Below are 16,089 nucleotides of genomic sequence, written 5' to 3' on the forward strand. Positions count from 1 at the left end.
TCATGATAGTGAGTGAATTATTGCTAGATCTAGCTGTTTAAAGGTGTGTGGCACCCCCCACCCCCGACTAAACTCTCTCTCTTGCTCCCACTCTCGCCATGTGAGATGCCTGCTCCCCCTTCACTTTCCATCACGATTAAAAGCTTCATGAGGCCCTCACCAGAAGCACCTGCCAGCACCATGCTTCTTGTACAGCCCGCAGAGCCAATTAAACCTATTTTCTTATAAATTAACCAGTCTCCGGTATTGCCTTATAGCAACGCAAAAATGGCCTAATATACCTGCAAATATCTTGGAAATTACTTGTATATACTAAGAGATATACCTACCTCACTTTGAAGACCACTGTATTAGAGGACTGGACTATCATATTTATTGTGAGAATTAAGGCGTCACTTAACTTCTTTATTCCTAAATTTCTTCATAGGTAATAAGATAATAATAGTTCACTTATTCTAAAATTTTCATTAGAAGTAGATAACAATCATAGAAAATGCCTTTCTTTGCTTGTTTCATAGTGTGTTAGACCATTGTTGCATTGATATAAAGAAATACCTGAGACTGGGTAATTTACAGAGAGGAGAGGTTTAATTGGTTCCTGGTTCTACAGGCAGTACAAGAAGTATGGTGGCGGCATCTGCTTCTGGTGAGAGCCTCAGGCAGCTTTTACTCATGGCAGAAGACAAGGTGGGAGTTGAGAGTGGGGAGGTGGTGTCACACACTTTTAAACATCCAGATCTCACAAGAACTCTTTTTTTTTTTTTTTTTTTTTTTGAGACGGAGTCTTGCTCTGTCACCCAGGCTGGAGTGCAGTGGCCGGATCTCAGCTCACTGCAAGCTCCACCTCCCAGGTTTACGCCATTCTCCTGCCTCAGCCTCCCGAGTAAGGAACTTTTTTTTTTTTTTTTTTTTTTTTTTTTTTTTTGAGACAGAGTCTTGCTCTGTTACCCAGGCTGGAGTGCAGTGGTAAGATCTTGGCTCGTTGCAAGCTCCACCTCCTGGGTTCAAGTGATTCTCCTGCCTCAGCCATCTGAGTAGCTGGGATTACAGGTGTTCACCACTATGTCCACCTAATTTTTGTAATTTTAGCAGGGACAAGGTTTCACCATATTAGCCAGGTTGGTCTCAAACTCCTGGCCTCAAGTGATCCTCCCGCCTCAGCCTCCCAAAATGCAGGATTATAGGTGTGAGCCACCATGCCCAACCCTCGCAAGAACTTACTGTGGTGAAGACAGCACTGAGGGGATGGCTCTAAACCATTCACCAAAGATCCACCTTCATGATGCAAACACCTCCCACGAGGCCCCACCTCCAACACTGGGGATTACAATTAAACCTGAGATTTGATAGGGACAGATACAAACTATATCACACAGCAAATGTCCATTAAAAATAATATTTAATATTATTAGTATCATAAGGTCCACAAGTTTCTTTTTATAAAAAACATAAGAATAGATACACAAATGCAGATGAAACAGTATGCATTACAAGTCACACATTAGGCCAGGTAGATTTTCACATTGACAGATTATTAGCTCACACAGTAGAGATTCATAAGAAAGAATTTAACCTCTTCAATTTCTTTTCATGATTGAAAACATTGAGTTGACACCATTAACTTGTTTTACTCTTCTCATTGAATAATTAGCTATAATTGAAACTCACAATAGAGGTCTTATGACAATGCCTTTCAAGAGGCAGGTAAATACATTAATGATTGTGAGATCCAGTTATTGGTTTATGGCAACATTTTTTAAAGTTAAATAAAAGAGAAAACCATATTAGAGTATCTAACTAATGGTAAAGCTGAGCATTTTTTCATAAAACATGTGTATTGATTATGTGTGAATATAACAAGGTAAATGTATCTCTTGCAATTATTTTCAGTTAGAAAAAATCAAAGGGCTCAGTTTATAATCATTCATGCCAAGGGGGCCTAAGTAGAGTCACACAATGTATGATATATATTCTCCTCACTTGAAAGCAAGGGACTTCCTCTGTGACTCTGGCCTGATGCTTAAATAGTTTACTTTGGTCGCAAGATTAAGACAATGAAGACTGATATTTATATATATATACACACACATATAATATATAAATATATATATAAAATAAATTCTAGAGGGAAGTGAATTACATAGGGCCACTTAATAAATCACTATAGGACCAGAACTAGAAGCCAGACCTTTTTACTTCTACTGTAGAATTCTTTATACTAGTAGCCCTCAAATACTGGTCACCTAAAGAGTTACTTGAAGAGTTTTAAAAAATACAAAATCCTGAGTACTTTTAAGTTTTAAGGAATGCAAGAAGAAGAAGAAGAAAAACCTTGCATTTCTGCCATACCATGTTTGAAGCATGAATGAAAATGTAAACTAACATTTGTTCACCCATTGATTTTAAATTTTTTTCAAAAATTTATATCAAAACATAGAAACATAAAAGTGATTGAGACATTTGTACCTTAAATGGTGACACATTCATTCTCAGAAGAGTCGTGACTCTTATCTTTGCATGTGCCTTGAAACAGTGTAGATCGAGAGTGGGTAACAGAAAAGTTAAGTACTGCTCTAAGAATGGATTTATTCAAGGGATTGCATAGGCTACAGAACACGTCCCTTCTATACTCTGTAAGCAGAGCTTATTGCCACAGTCTATGAGTCTGTCAAACTGAATTTAAGCAGCAGATGCTCTTTGTCTCCCACCCAACTTTCCTGCTTCCAAGGCTCAACCTTTAATTCTTCATCCCCATGATATTTCATACCTTTGGAAACTGGACACACATAAAAAACATGCTAGAGTAAGTATTTTTTAGCAGTATTTTTTCTTTTGATTATACAGTAGGAAGATTTTCACAGATGTTCAGCTCTTCATTCACTTCCGATTCCTTCTCAAATCTTACTGCTAGTTCAACTGCACATTCATCTATTAAAGTCACTTTAATTTTCTAACAAAGAACTCACTTCAACAATTCTCCTCCTTATCATGCCCACACATTACAACCTCTCTGTTGAAGTGCATGTTTACATGAAAACAGCAAGCAGGGATTTTCAATCTTGGTTTAGTTACTAATTTGTTGGGTGCTCTTACTCAAACTTTAACTCATTTTGCCTTAATTTCCATATCTGAAAAATGAAGTGTGTACAATAAAGAGTTTTTAAAGGTATCTTCTAGTTTTAAAAATCCGTGATCCTCAGATTAGGAACTAATAAATATATTCTGAAAGCTTACATTTGGCTCATATGTAGATTTAAGAAAGTATCAAAAACTGTATAACAAGTAAGATAAACTGATGGTTTGACAGAGGGATGAATAGTTGAATGGGTATGTGATAAAGCAAGTATAGTAAAATATTAATGGTAGGTGGAAGGTATACAAGCATTCACTTTAATTTTTCTCTATGTTTGAATATCTTTACAATAAATCATTGAAAAATGCTATTGTTCATGTATATATATATAATTAAATCCTTAATTCTCTCTATATTATATATGTATTTATATAAAATTAAATCTTCTAAATGCCACAGCTACTCACAAAGTCATATTTGGGATTCTTTAAAATAATTACACACACATGCTCTCCAAACCATGTCTTTCCCGATTTGTCCAGCATGGCAGACTACAATTTTTATTTCTTAGACTTTGCTCCGTAATTCCAAGAGATCCAGAGGATTCCATGGTGATTTCAGAGCATGTCAAATTCATTGCAGCTGCAAAACACCTGGTTTGGGCAGTTCACAGTGGCACTTTGAAATGTGATCTGAATTGATTAAAAACTTGTGATAACTACAAACTTTATTTTAGGGTTTATGATGTTTGGAATAATATGGGAAATAATATCATATTATATTGCTTACTGATTCCTAGCATTTAAAAAATTTTCAACCACCCCATTTGGACGTGATTAATTTGTGGTTCCCTAATTTTGTAAATGGTGTATGCATATCATTTAAGTTAAAGTGAACTAAATTAAATGTTATTTTGTGAATTGCAGCATTTTCTTATCTGAGTAATAAGGCAGAGAGAAAGGTGGGAGGCAAAGAGAGAGAGAGAGAAAGGCAGAGAGACACAGAGAGAGATAGAGAGAGAGAGAGGCATCCTCTGTACTATTACATCGAACATGGTATAACTTTATCCCATGGAGTTTCCAGAGAACAGCCTTAGCTTGCTGTCTTGAAAATGAAGCTTAAATGCAGTGGAAATACTAGGGCTTTCTGGTTTCAAGGCCTCCAAAGAGGAATGGCAGTGACATTACCTGAGAAGACTAAACTGTGGACATGATAACAGCCAGAAAAAGAGGCTAGTCCGCATGGCAGAAGTAAAAATGCCAAGGAGAATTAGTGGGAACACCCAGCACAACTGAAGGCACAGGCTGGGATATGCAGTGTGACCCAGCAGAGCATGGCCACAACTGGAGGGCAGGGGAAATGAGCTAATACTGTGAGTCAGCTGAAAACACTTATTTAAGTTGCAATGAAATAATCCTGAAGACATACTTGAAATATCTGGAAGTTGTAGGAATGAAATATGTGGCAATATTAGGTGGGACTAAGAGCCAGTGATGCAAAGCATATGCACACACACACACACACACACACACACACACACACACACACACACATCCTGCATGCACATCTGTCTATATTTCTAATATTTAAAACAATTATTTAATCTGAAAATTAGCAAAACACATAGGCCGTGACTGGATAGGTCCTTAACTAAGGCCATAACCTGTTCTTCAGTTTTGTCCTGTCTCTCCTACCTACTTTGTTTCTATGTTCTTCTGAGTCTTCACCGAACACTTGTCCATGGCAGTCCATGCAAGACTATAATTTCTTGTTTTATAGCTGATTTCTCTTATGGATAGTTCAGCTTCTTCATATAACCTCAAAGTTCAGGTGGACAAATATTATGTAAATGTTTTCTCGCTCTCCCTCTTGAATTTCCATTTGCTACCGCTCAGACATGTACATTGCAAAAAGTAGAGAAGGTATGATATCTTTGAACACCAAGTTGTCTGCTGCCAAAAACATCTCATCTTACTAATGTCCTCTATTCAGTGGAAAAGGGTTACTACTTGTCTATGGCTTTAGAAGGTGAAAGTAACTTATTTGGAAGAAAGGTTCAAGATGGCAGACTAGAGACAACTGGCACTCACCTCCTCCACAGAAGAACCAAATTAGATAAATAGTAGATTGGCATACTTTGAATAGCACATCTAACAGAAAACCCTGGAAAGCAGTAGAGACAGGAAATGCCTGAGGCATGGCAGAAGAGCCAAGTAAGGCAGCCTGCCTACCCAGGATTGGCTGGGAGCCTGGAGAGGCTCCCCAGTAGAGGGAAAGAGTAAGTGAGGGATCCCCAGTGGCCCATATTCCCATAATGGGACTCCTGCAGTCTTATCCATTGGAGATCCCCTCAACTCTCATGAGCCTTGAGACTAGTACAGGGAGTTGCCTGGAGTGCTCATGACAGCATTGCTCCAGAGGGGAAGCTCAGTTGGGTTCTACACACCTGCCTGAGACTCAAGCAGCTGCAGTATAATGCCATTTGTCATTTTGAGAGTCTGGCTCCCACTAGAATATATCCTGACCTGGGGCCAAATAGCCCCTGCACCTCCATATCCCTGGAGCCTCAATGACTTATCTTTACAGCCACCCAGAAGACTTCAGCCACACATTACTGAATGAACCCAGCAGTGTGGCAGAGTGATATGGTTTGGCTGTGTCTCAACCAAAATTTCATCTTCAATTGTAGCTACGATAATTCCCATGTCTCACGGGAGGGACCCAGTGAGAGGTAATTGAGTCATGGGGGCAGTTCTCTCCCATGCTGTTCCATGATAGTGAGTAGGTCTCACATGATCTGATGGTTTTATAAAGAGGAGCTCCCTTGCACATGCTGTCTTGCCTGCTGCCACGTAAGACATGTCTTTGCTCCTCATTTACCTTCAGCCATGATTGCGAGACCTCTCCAGCAATGTGGAACTATTAGTCCATTAAAATGTCTTTTTTTTTATAAATTACCCAGTCTTGGGTATGTCTTTATTAGCAGCACGAGTACAGACTGATACAATAAATTGGTACCAGTAGAGTGGGGTGCTGCTGTAAAGATACATGAAAATGTGAAAGCAACTTTGAAACTGAGTAACAGGCTGAGGTTGGAATAATTTGGAGGGCTCAGAAGAAGACAGGAAGATGTGGAAAGTTTGGAATTTCCTAGAGACTTGTTGAATGGCTTTGACCAAAATGCTGATAGTAATATGGACAATAAAGTCCAGGCTAAGGTGGTCTCAGATGGAGATGAGGAACTTGTTGGGAACTAGAATAAAGGTGACTCTTGTTATGTTTTAGAAAACAGAATGGTGGCATTTTGCCTCTGCCCTAGAGACCTTGTGGAACTTTGAACATGAGAGATGATTTAGGGCATCCGGTGGAAGAAATTTCTAAGCAGCCAAGTGTTCAAGAGATGACTTTGGTGCTATTCAAAGCATTAAGTTTTATGTATCCACAAAGATATGGTTTGGAATTGGAATTTGTGTTTAAAAGAGAAGCAGAGCATAAAAATTCAGAAAATTTGCAGTTTGGTGATGTGATAGAAAAGAAAAACGCATTTTCTGAGTAGAAATTCAAGCTGGCTGCAGAAATTTGCTTAAGTGATGAGGAGGTAAATTTTATTCACCAAGACAATGGGAAAAGTGTCTCCAGGGCATGTCAGAGACCTTTGCAGCAGCCCCTCCCATCACAGGTCCAGAGGTCTAGAGGGAAAAAATGGTTTCATGGACTGGACCATGAATGATACGGTTTGGCTGTGTCCCCACCCAAATCTCATCCTGAATTGTAGCTCCCGTAATTCCCATCTGTTGTGGGAGGAAACTAGTGGGAGGTAATTGAATCATGGGGGCAGGTCTTTCCTGTGCTGTTCTCATGGTAGTACGTAAGTCTCATGATATCTGATGGTTTTATAAAGGGGAGTTCCCCTGCACATGCTCTCTTGCCTGCTACCATGTAAGACACACCTTTGCTCCTGCTTCGCCTTCCACCATGATTGTAAGGCCTCCCCAGCCTTGTGGAACTGTGAGTCAATTAAACCTCTTTCCTTTATAAATTACCCAGTCTCGGGTATGTCTTTATTAGCAGCATGAGAACAGACTAATACACATGGTCTGCAGCACTCTAACCCACAGAGTCCCATACCCTGGGGAACAGGCAGAAGTGCACCAGGGAGGCCACCTGCAGGACAAAGGGAGCCAAACCGTGTGCTCCCCAGAGTCTGAAAGCCACCTGCCTGGGATCACTGCCACTGACAACAATCCTGCCACTCTCAGAGGCAGGATTGCCATACACTTGCATGTATCCCAAGGATGGTCTTTCCCTGCCTGCCACCACCACTGTCACTGCTGCCACTCAAGCATGCTGCCTGGAGGCCTGGAAATTATTCTGCCCTTGCTAACACAGCCTGATGCCATGCACACCACTAGGTGGATCTGAGGACAGGCCCACTCAACCTAGCACTGCACCTTCCAGTACCTGAGCATGCTGCCTGGGGACCTGAGGATCATCCTGTTGTCAGTTACCCCAGGCACATGCATGTATCACCAGAGGGCCTAACAATAGACCCCAAACACCCCCAGCACCCAAGCACACCATCCAGAGGTGTTGAGATTGCCCTACCATGTCCACTATTGCCAGCATCTGTGCAGTCTTCCTAAGGGCCTGAGATAAACCCACGCAGCCTGTTGCTACAACCACCATTGGCACTCACCTACATGTACCATCTGGGGAACTGGGGACTGGCCTGCCCAGCCATCCCAGCCATTGCTAAAACCAGCAATACTGTCTGGGGTACAAGGGTTGTCCTGCACTGTCATTGCCCTTGCCCATATCATGTACACTGCAGGGGCCTAAAGTTCTACCTGTCCACCTAGGGCACTGCTACCACTTCTGTCACCTGAGCAAGTAGTCTGGAGGCCTAATAATTGTCCCATCTGGACCTGCTAACACTTGCATATGCTTCCTGGGGGCCCAAGGACAGGCATACTCAGCCCACTGTTGCCACCACTGGGACCAAGAACAGGCCCATTCAATATCCCCATCCCCAAGAACAACTCAAACCCAAAATTAGTAGGTGGAAAGAACAGAGTAGTATTTCTAAATGAAATAGAAAAGAAAAGAAAGGATCAACAAAAAGGCTTTTTAGAAAAGGTAATAAAAATAAATAAACTGCTAGACTAACCAAGAAAAACGGAAAAGACCCAAATAAACAAAATCAGAAACAAAAAAGGGAAACTATCACTGATTTTTACAGAAATAAAAAAGATTGTCAGGGACTATTATGCACAACTATACACCAACAAACTGGAAAATTTAAAGGAAACTTATAAATACCTGAAAACATATGATCTGTAAAGAACGAATCAGGAAGAAATAAATTATCTGAACAGACAAATAACAAGTAACAATACTGAATCAGTAATAAAACATTTCCCAAAAGAAAAGCACAGGACTGGATACCTGCACTGCTGAATTTTACTGAAGAAGAACTATCATTAAGTCTCCTGAAACTATTGCAAAAAGTTGAAGGGAAGATATTCTCCCCTAACTTATTCTATAAGGCTGGAATTATCCTGAAACCAAATGCAGACAAGGACACAATAGAAGAAGAAAACTATAGATTAATATCCCTGATGAACAATAGATGCCAAAATTCTCAACAACATATTGGTAAACTAAATCTAACAGCACACATCAAATAGATAAAACACCATAATCAAGTGGGATTTATTCCAGGGACACAAGAATGGTTCAACATATGCAAATCAATCAGTGTGATACATCATATCAACAGAAAGAAAGACAAAAACCATATTATCCTCTCAACAGATGCAGAAAAAGCATTTGATAACATTCAAAATCCCTTCATGATAAAAACTGTTAACTATAACTAGGCATAGAAATAATATACCTCAACATAATAAATGCCATATACAACAAATTAACAGTTTACATTCTACTAAATGGAAAAAGGCTGAAAGCCTTTCTTCTAAGGACTGGAACAAGGATGCTCACTTTCACTACTTGTATTCAACATAGTACTTGAAGTCTTAGCCAAAGCAATCAGGCAAGAGAAAGAAATAAGAGGCATCTAAATTGGAAAAGAGTACTTCAAATTGTCTTTTTTTTTTTTTTTTGGCAGATATTATCTTATATTTTTTAAAAACCAAAGGAATTCTCCAAGAAACTCTTAGATTTGATAAATAAATTCAATAAAGTTACAAGATACAAAATCTGTATATAAAAATCAATAGCATTTCTGCTGACCAATAATAAACCAACTAGGGGAAAAACAACAAGAAGCCAATACCATTTACTATAACTACACACACACACACACACACACACACACACAGAGAGAGAGAGAGAGAGAGAGAGAGCTACGAATAAATTTAACCAAAGAGTTGAAAGACCTCTACAAAGGAGACTAACACACTGATGAAAAAATTGAAGAACACACAAATGAAAAGATATCACATGCTCATGGATAGGAATAATTACTAATACCCAAAGCAATCTACATATTTAATGTAATTACTATCAAAATACCAATGACATTCTTCACAGAAATAAAAAAAGTCGTAAAATTTATATGGAAGCACACACACACACACACACACACAAACAAAATAACCAATAACCAAAGCAATGGTGAGCAAAAACAATAAAGCTGGAGGCATTACAATACACAACTTCAGTATGTATTACAAGGTTATAGTAACCATAATAGCATGGTATTGGTATAAAATTAGATACACAGACTAATGAAACAGAATATAGAACCCAGAAATAAATCCATGTGTTTATACCTAACTGATTTTAAACAAGGCACCAATAGCTTATACTGGGAAAATGAAACCCTCTTCAATAAATTGTGCTGGGACAACTGGATATCCATATGTAGATGAATGAATCTAGATTCTTACCTTTCACTTAAATAAACCCAAAATGGATTAAAGTCCTACACATAAGACCCAGAGGAAATATTCCAGTACATTGGTCCAGACAGGATTTTGTGGCTAAGACCTCAAAAACACAGTCAACAACAACAAAAATAGACAAATGGGGCAAATGTAAACTAAGATTCTTCTGCAGAGCAAAGGAAACAATTAAAAGAATGAAGAAACAACCTGTTGAATGAGAGAAAATATTTGAGAACTACTTAACCAACAAGGGACTAATATCCAGAAAATTCAAGGAACTCAAACAACTCAACAGGAAAAAAATAATAATCCCATTAAAAAATGGGCAAAGGACATGAATAGACATTTCTCAAAAGAAGATGTACATGTGCCAAGAGGTATATAAAAATGCTCAACATCACTAATGCAGGGAAATGCAAATAAAAACCACAATGAAATATCATCTTACCCCAGTCAGAATAGCTATTATAGAAAATACAAAAAAATAACAGATGCTGGTGAGGATGTCAAGAAAATGAAACTCTTAAACATTGTTAGTGAGAATGTAAATTAGTACAGCCTCTACTGAAAACAGTATGGAGACTTTTCCAAAAACTCCATATGATCCAGCAACCTCACTACTGGGTATATATCCAAAGGCAAGGAAATTACTCACAATAGCAAAGATATGAACTTAATCTTAAGTGTTCATCCATAGATAAATGAATAAAGAAAATGGGCTGTATATATGTAGTGGAATACTAGTTGGTCATAAGAAAGAATGAAATCCTATTATTGGCAGTAACATGATTGCAACTGGAATAAGCCAGGCACAGAAAGAGAAATGTTGCATGTTCCCACTCATATGTAGTAGGTAATAAAGTCGATCACATAGGGGTAGAGAGTGGAATCATAGATACTAGAAACTGGGAAGAGTATGTGGGTAGGAGGAGGGTGGTGAAGAGAGGTTGGTTAATGGGTACAAAAAAAATAGTCAGATAGAATAAGTTCTACTATTCGATAGTAGAATGACTACAGTGAACAAAAATGTATTGCATATTTCAAAATAGCTGGAAAAAAGGACTTGAAATGAGCCCAATACATAAAAATGATAAATTCTTGAGGTGATGGACATCCTAAACATCTTGGTTTGATAGTTGCAAATTATATGCATGTAACAAAATATCACATATATCCATAAATATCTATAAATATTATGTATCAGTAAAAAAGCAACTTGCTTGGAACTGATTATTGTTTTTTTAAAAACAACTTATATTCTTCCAATCATACCATTTACAGCTGATAAGTGTCTATTTGCAAAAAAAAAAAAAAAAAAAGTCTCACTATGGTTTTTGTTGTTAAACAGTCATGACTATGCCTATATAGCATTATTGTATATTTTGTCTTATTTGATCCTTACAGTAATCCTGTAACAAAGGTAGATCACAGAGTGTGTTATTTCCTATTTAGTTGAAGAAAAGAGAGTTCTGTGAATTTTCCAGGGTTACCCCAAATTTGCAACTTAGAGGTATTGGACTTTTAAAGATGTGGGCAGCTGGTTCTGACTATTGCCTTTCTGGTGAGACAGGCTACTGTTTATGGCTGAGCATATTGATTGAAGTCTTGATAGGGAAATGAGTTATAACCACTGGGTGTTTTTCCATTGCTGTTTATATGGTGAAAGCTGGAAGCCTGGCTCTTATGGCAAAAATAAAATAAAATAATAAAATGAAATAACTCCATGCTTTGGGAATTCCTCTATTTGTTGACTCAAGGCTTCTCACTAGAAGTCAAGAATGTTTGCCTGTGGTCCTAAGTGAGAACCCAGGAGAAAGTGTGTGGTTACGATATGGGTAATAATCACTTTTAATGTCCAAAACTGAGGGACTGATATTCTCCTAAATAGGACTCTCGTTTTGTTTCCCATCTGAGAAAATGGTAATACTATTCTTATATTGCTTAGGCTATGATTCTTAGAGATATTCCTCACTCTTCACTTTGTTTTTATACTCAATGACTAATCCATCAGCAAACCCTGACAACTGTATCCTGAAAATATATTCAGAATCTTACCAATTTTACTACCTTCATGTGAAAATCTTGGTCCAAGCCAATAATTATTTAAATGGCCTCTTAAATGATGTCCTTGTTTCACCTTGATCTTCTTCACTGTGTTCCAGGAAGAGTAACCAGAGGGATCATGTTAAAACAATGGTCATATCCTGTTTTTTCTCTGTATGAAACCAGCAAATGACTTCCTATCTCTCACAGAAGCCTAAATTCTAACAATGGCTGACAGCTTGTAGGTCATCTGCCTCTTCCACTTACCTATCCAAACTCATCTCCTACAGCTTTTCATCTTATTCACCCTTCACCAGGTGCACTGGCCTTCTCTCTGCCTATAATACGCCAATATGCTTCTGCCTTGGAGCTTTGGTATACATTGTTCCTTCTGCTTGTAACCCTGTTGTCCCAGATAGCTGCACGGGTCACTCCCTCACTTTTATCACTCCAGATTTTTACTCAAATATGACCTACTCAGCAAACCTTTCCTAGTCACCCTACATAAACTTGCATCCACAAGCACTCACTCCTGCTCTGCTTTTACTCCTTAATATTTATCATTACCTCACATATAGTTTCTTACTTGTTTAGATTGTTTATGTCTCACCTCATAAAATAGAAGTATGAAGGCAAAACTTTGGTCTATATTTTTCACTGTTGTAGGCCCATCACTCAGCACAGTTCTTGTACATAGTTGGTGCTTGATAATTATTTGCTGAATGAATGAACTTGTTGAATGAGGAATTAATCTTCCTCATTTGGTGAATTAGGGTCTTTATTTTCTTCAGACTTTCAAAATAACAACAAGCCAGATATAAAATGGACCAAGCCTATCATTCATTGTCTTAGGTGCTGAGTAAAAGGTCAAAGGTAGGCATAAAAGAAACAATAGAAATATGGAAATTGGTCATGAAGATATAATATCATGTTAAATAATATTTTTATCAATTTAGCCCTTAATAATTTGCAAATAAATTTTATATGCATATTAAATTTCAATTTACCATTCTAAGATGTGCAGGAAAATATATTATTTCCTTTTCATAAATAAAAAAACAAAAATTTAGAGAAATTAGATAATTTGTCCAGAATCACACTACTAATACGTAGCAGAGCTAAAATGAAGTCTTAGGATACACTTATCTTAAGGCTGAATCAGTGTTTCTTTCACTTTTCTCCCACGTACAGTTGAAATGCACATTTTAACACCAATGTTTTAGTGTCAGGAAAATTAAAACTTTTTAAATCAAGACACAAATATCCTTAAAAGGATGGGTTAGTTCTCACTGAAACCCATCACCCTGACTCTACATAAGACACACCACTGGGACTCACCATTTGCCATGTGTAAATACATTTCAGTCCATGCGGAGCTGGCGGGTGTCCAGATGGGCAATGCTAACCTGTTGGGAGCTCTACTGCCTGGAACATTAGATTCAAACTGATGGGCAGATGCCCAGTGAAAAGACCACTGGTGAAGTGGATAGTCCACTTTCACCAGCTTCTTCTGTGAAATTAGTGCTAGAAAACATGTGTCCTGGCTGTTTTGTGGATCTGGAGCCTATGGCCATTGATGAAATCTGAAATGGCCTATACTGACAGTTTTTCCACCCAGAGTAGCTCATCACTGCAAAAGGGGATGCTCTCAACAGTGATGTCTGTGGTCACTATACCATTGGCAAAGAGATCAACGACCCAGTGCTGGACTGTATCTGGACGCCGTCGGACCAGTGCACAGGACTTCAGGACTTCCTGGTGTTCCACAGCTTTGGCAGGGCCACTGCCTCTGGCTTTACCTCACTCCTGATGGAGCAGCTTTCTGGTGACAATGGCAAAATCTAAGCTGTAATTCTCCATCTACTCAGCCCTGCAGGTGTCCACAGGCATGGTCGAGCCCTACAACTTCATCCTGACCACTCATTCACACCACCCTAGAGCACTCAGATTGTGCCTTCACGGTGGATGATGAAGCCATCTATGACAATTGCTGCCACAACCTGGACATTGAGTGCCCAACCTACACCAACCTCAACTGCCTCATTAGCAAAGTAATCTCCTCCACCACAGCTTCTCTGCACTTTGACAAGGCCCTCAACATGGACCTGACAGAGTTTCAGATCAACCTGGTGGCCTGCACTCACATCTACATCCCCCTGGTCACGTATGTGCCAGTCATCTCTGCAGAGAAGGTATACCACAGCAGCTGTTTTTGGCAGGGATCGCCAATACATGCTTTGAGCTGGCCAGCCAGATGGCAAAGTGTGATGGTATGACACTTTAGGGTATCTGGCTTACTGGTATGGCAAGTGTATGGCTTACTGCCTGTTGTACCACAGAGATGTACCCAAGGATATCAATGCTGCCATTGCCAACATCAATACCAAGTGCGGCATTCAGTTTGTGGACTGCTGCCCCACAGGCCTCAAAGTTGGTATCAACTAAGCACTACCCACTGTGGTGCCTGGAGGTGACCTGGCCAAGGTACAGTGTGACACGTGCACGCTGCGCAACACAACTGCCATCGCCAAGGCCTGGGCCTACCTGGACCACAAGTTCGAGCTGACGTATGTCAAGAGAGTGTTTGTACACTGGGAAGCTGGTGAGGGCATGAAGGACGGTGAGTTCTCCAAGGCTCCGGGAGGATATCGCTGCCCTGGAGAAGGATTAGGAGGAAATAGGCACTGACTCCTATGAGGATGAGAATGAGGGAGAAGAATAGAACAGCTGCCTGGAGCCTATTCATTATGTTTATTGCAAAATCCTTTGGAAATAAACAGTCTCCTTGCATGGTTTAAATAAACAAATAAATAAATAAAATAAAATACAAGGATTTAGTATCTTCAGCAAACCAGAACTTAATACCCAAAAGGATAGATATACATTTTAAAATATTTTGTAATTTGCATTGTTTTACACAGAGAAAGCATAGGAAAATATGTAGATTTTGCAAAGGGTAATTGATGGGCCTTTTTTTTTTTCATGTTGCTTTTAGGAACGTGTGGGCAAACAGCCTTTCTCTAGTGAAAATAAATGCAGACAATTGCTACATTAATTGCCACATCCAGAACATGAAATCTGAAAACAAAATAACTATAAAATTGTATCACACAACAGTTAAAGAAGCTGAGTATGCAGCTCCATATATGCTTACTATAAAGAGAATATTTTTGCAAATTAAAAATATGCGAATAATTGTCATGAAGAAGTAATTGCTTTTAAAGATAAAATAATCGGAGGCTGGTTTTGCTCTCAACTTATTCAGAACCTTGTTTGTGCTTCTAAGGATCAGAGCTTAGCAATGTTTTTGAACCTTTGCTCTTTCCCTATACCTCTAAAATGTTGTTCAGGACTTTCTATTCTAAAGGCACTGAGGAAAGTACTGTTGCTCCCCTTAAGGATCAAATACAGAACAAATCTGAGTGACTGGTGACAAACTTCTACATCCCCACAACTATAAAAATTAATATGTGGCAGTAAGTAATACTTCATTACTTATCTTTCTGAATATTGTTTTAAAATATTTTTTAATGGTGGTCTTTAATTTTATTTAGCAGTTTATTTTTGTATCCTAACATGGTAAACAATAGCAAATATAAATACACACAGAGTTACAGGGCATAGGAGAGAATCAGCATTTATTGTCAACTAATGACTCTACACTTGGTATGCATTATTTTATAATTCAAAATAATACTTTAATGTGGGTATTAATATCTGTATTTACAGGAGAGGAAGATGATATTCAGAAATTAAGTTTACATAGTTACTAAGGAACAGATACAGGGTTTGAAGTTCATTTTATCTCCAGAGTGATCAATCTTCCAAATATACCTTTACTGATCCCATAATATTTGAAAGATATGATCTTCCAACCAACTTGGGAATGATTGAAACCCCTAAAGACATCTTGGCAAATGATTCTTCAGCAAAACAAGTCTTATGACAAAGAACTTATTAATTCGAGGGCCAGAATATATTGTTAAAGCTAAAATAATTAACAAATTCTTATGTATATTTAGTGTAATTTCATCTCTGCCAGTTCCCGTCTATCATTTGAGGTCA

At 38.5% G+C, this 16,089-nt stretch overlaps 1 pseudogene; it reads left to right on the forward strand.

Annotated features, from left to right (window-relative positions):
- Positions 1 to 13,370: 13,370 nt before the first annotated feature.
- On the forward strand, positions 13,371 to 14,746 carry LOC126954508 (tubulin alpha-4 chain-like; annotated as a pseudogene).
- Positions 14,747 to 16,089: the final 1,343 nt, after the last annotated feature.

This window comes from Macaca thibetana, chromosome 5, assembly GCF_024542745.1.
Source record: "Macaca thibetana thibetana isolate TM-01 chromosome 5, ASM2454274v1, whole genome shotgun sequence".
NCBI lineage: Eukaryota > Metazoa > Chordata > Mammalia > Primates > Cercopithecidae > Macaca > Macaca thibetana.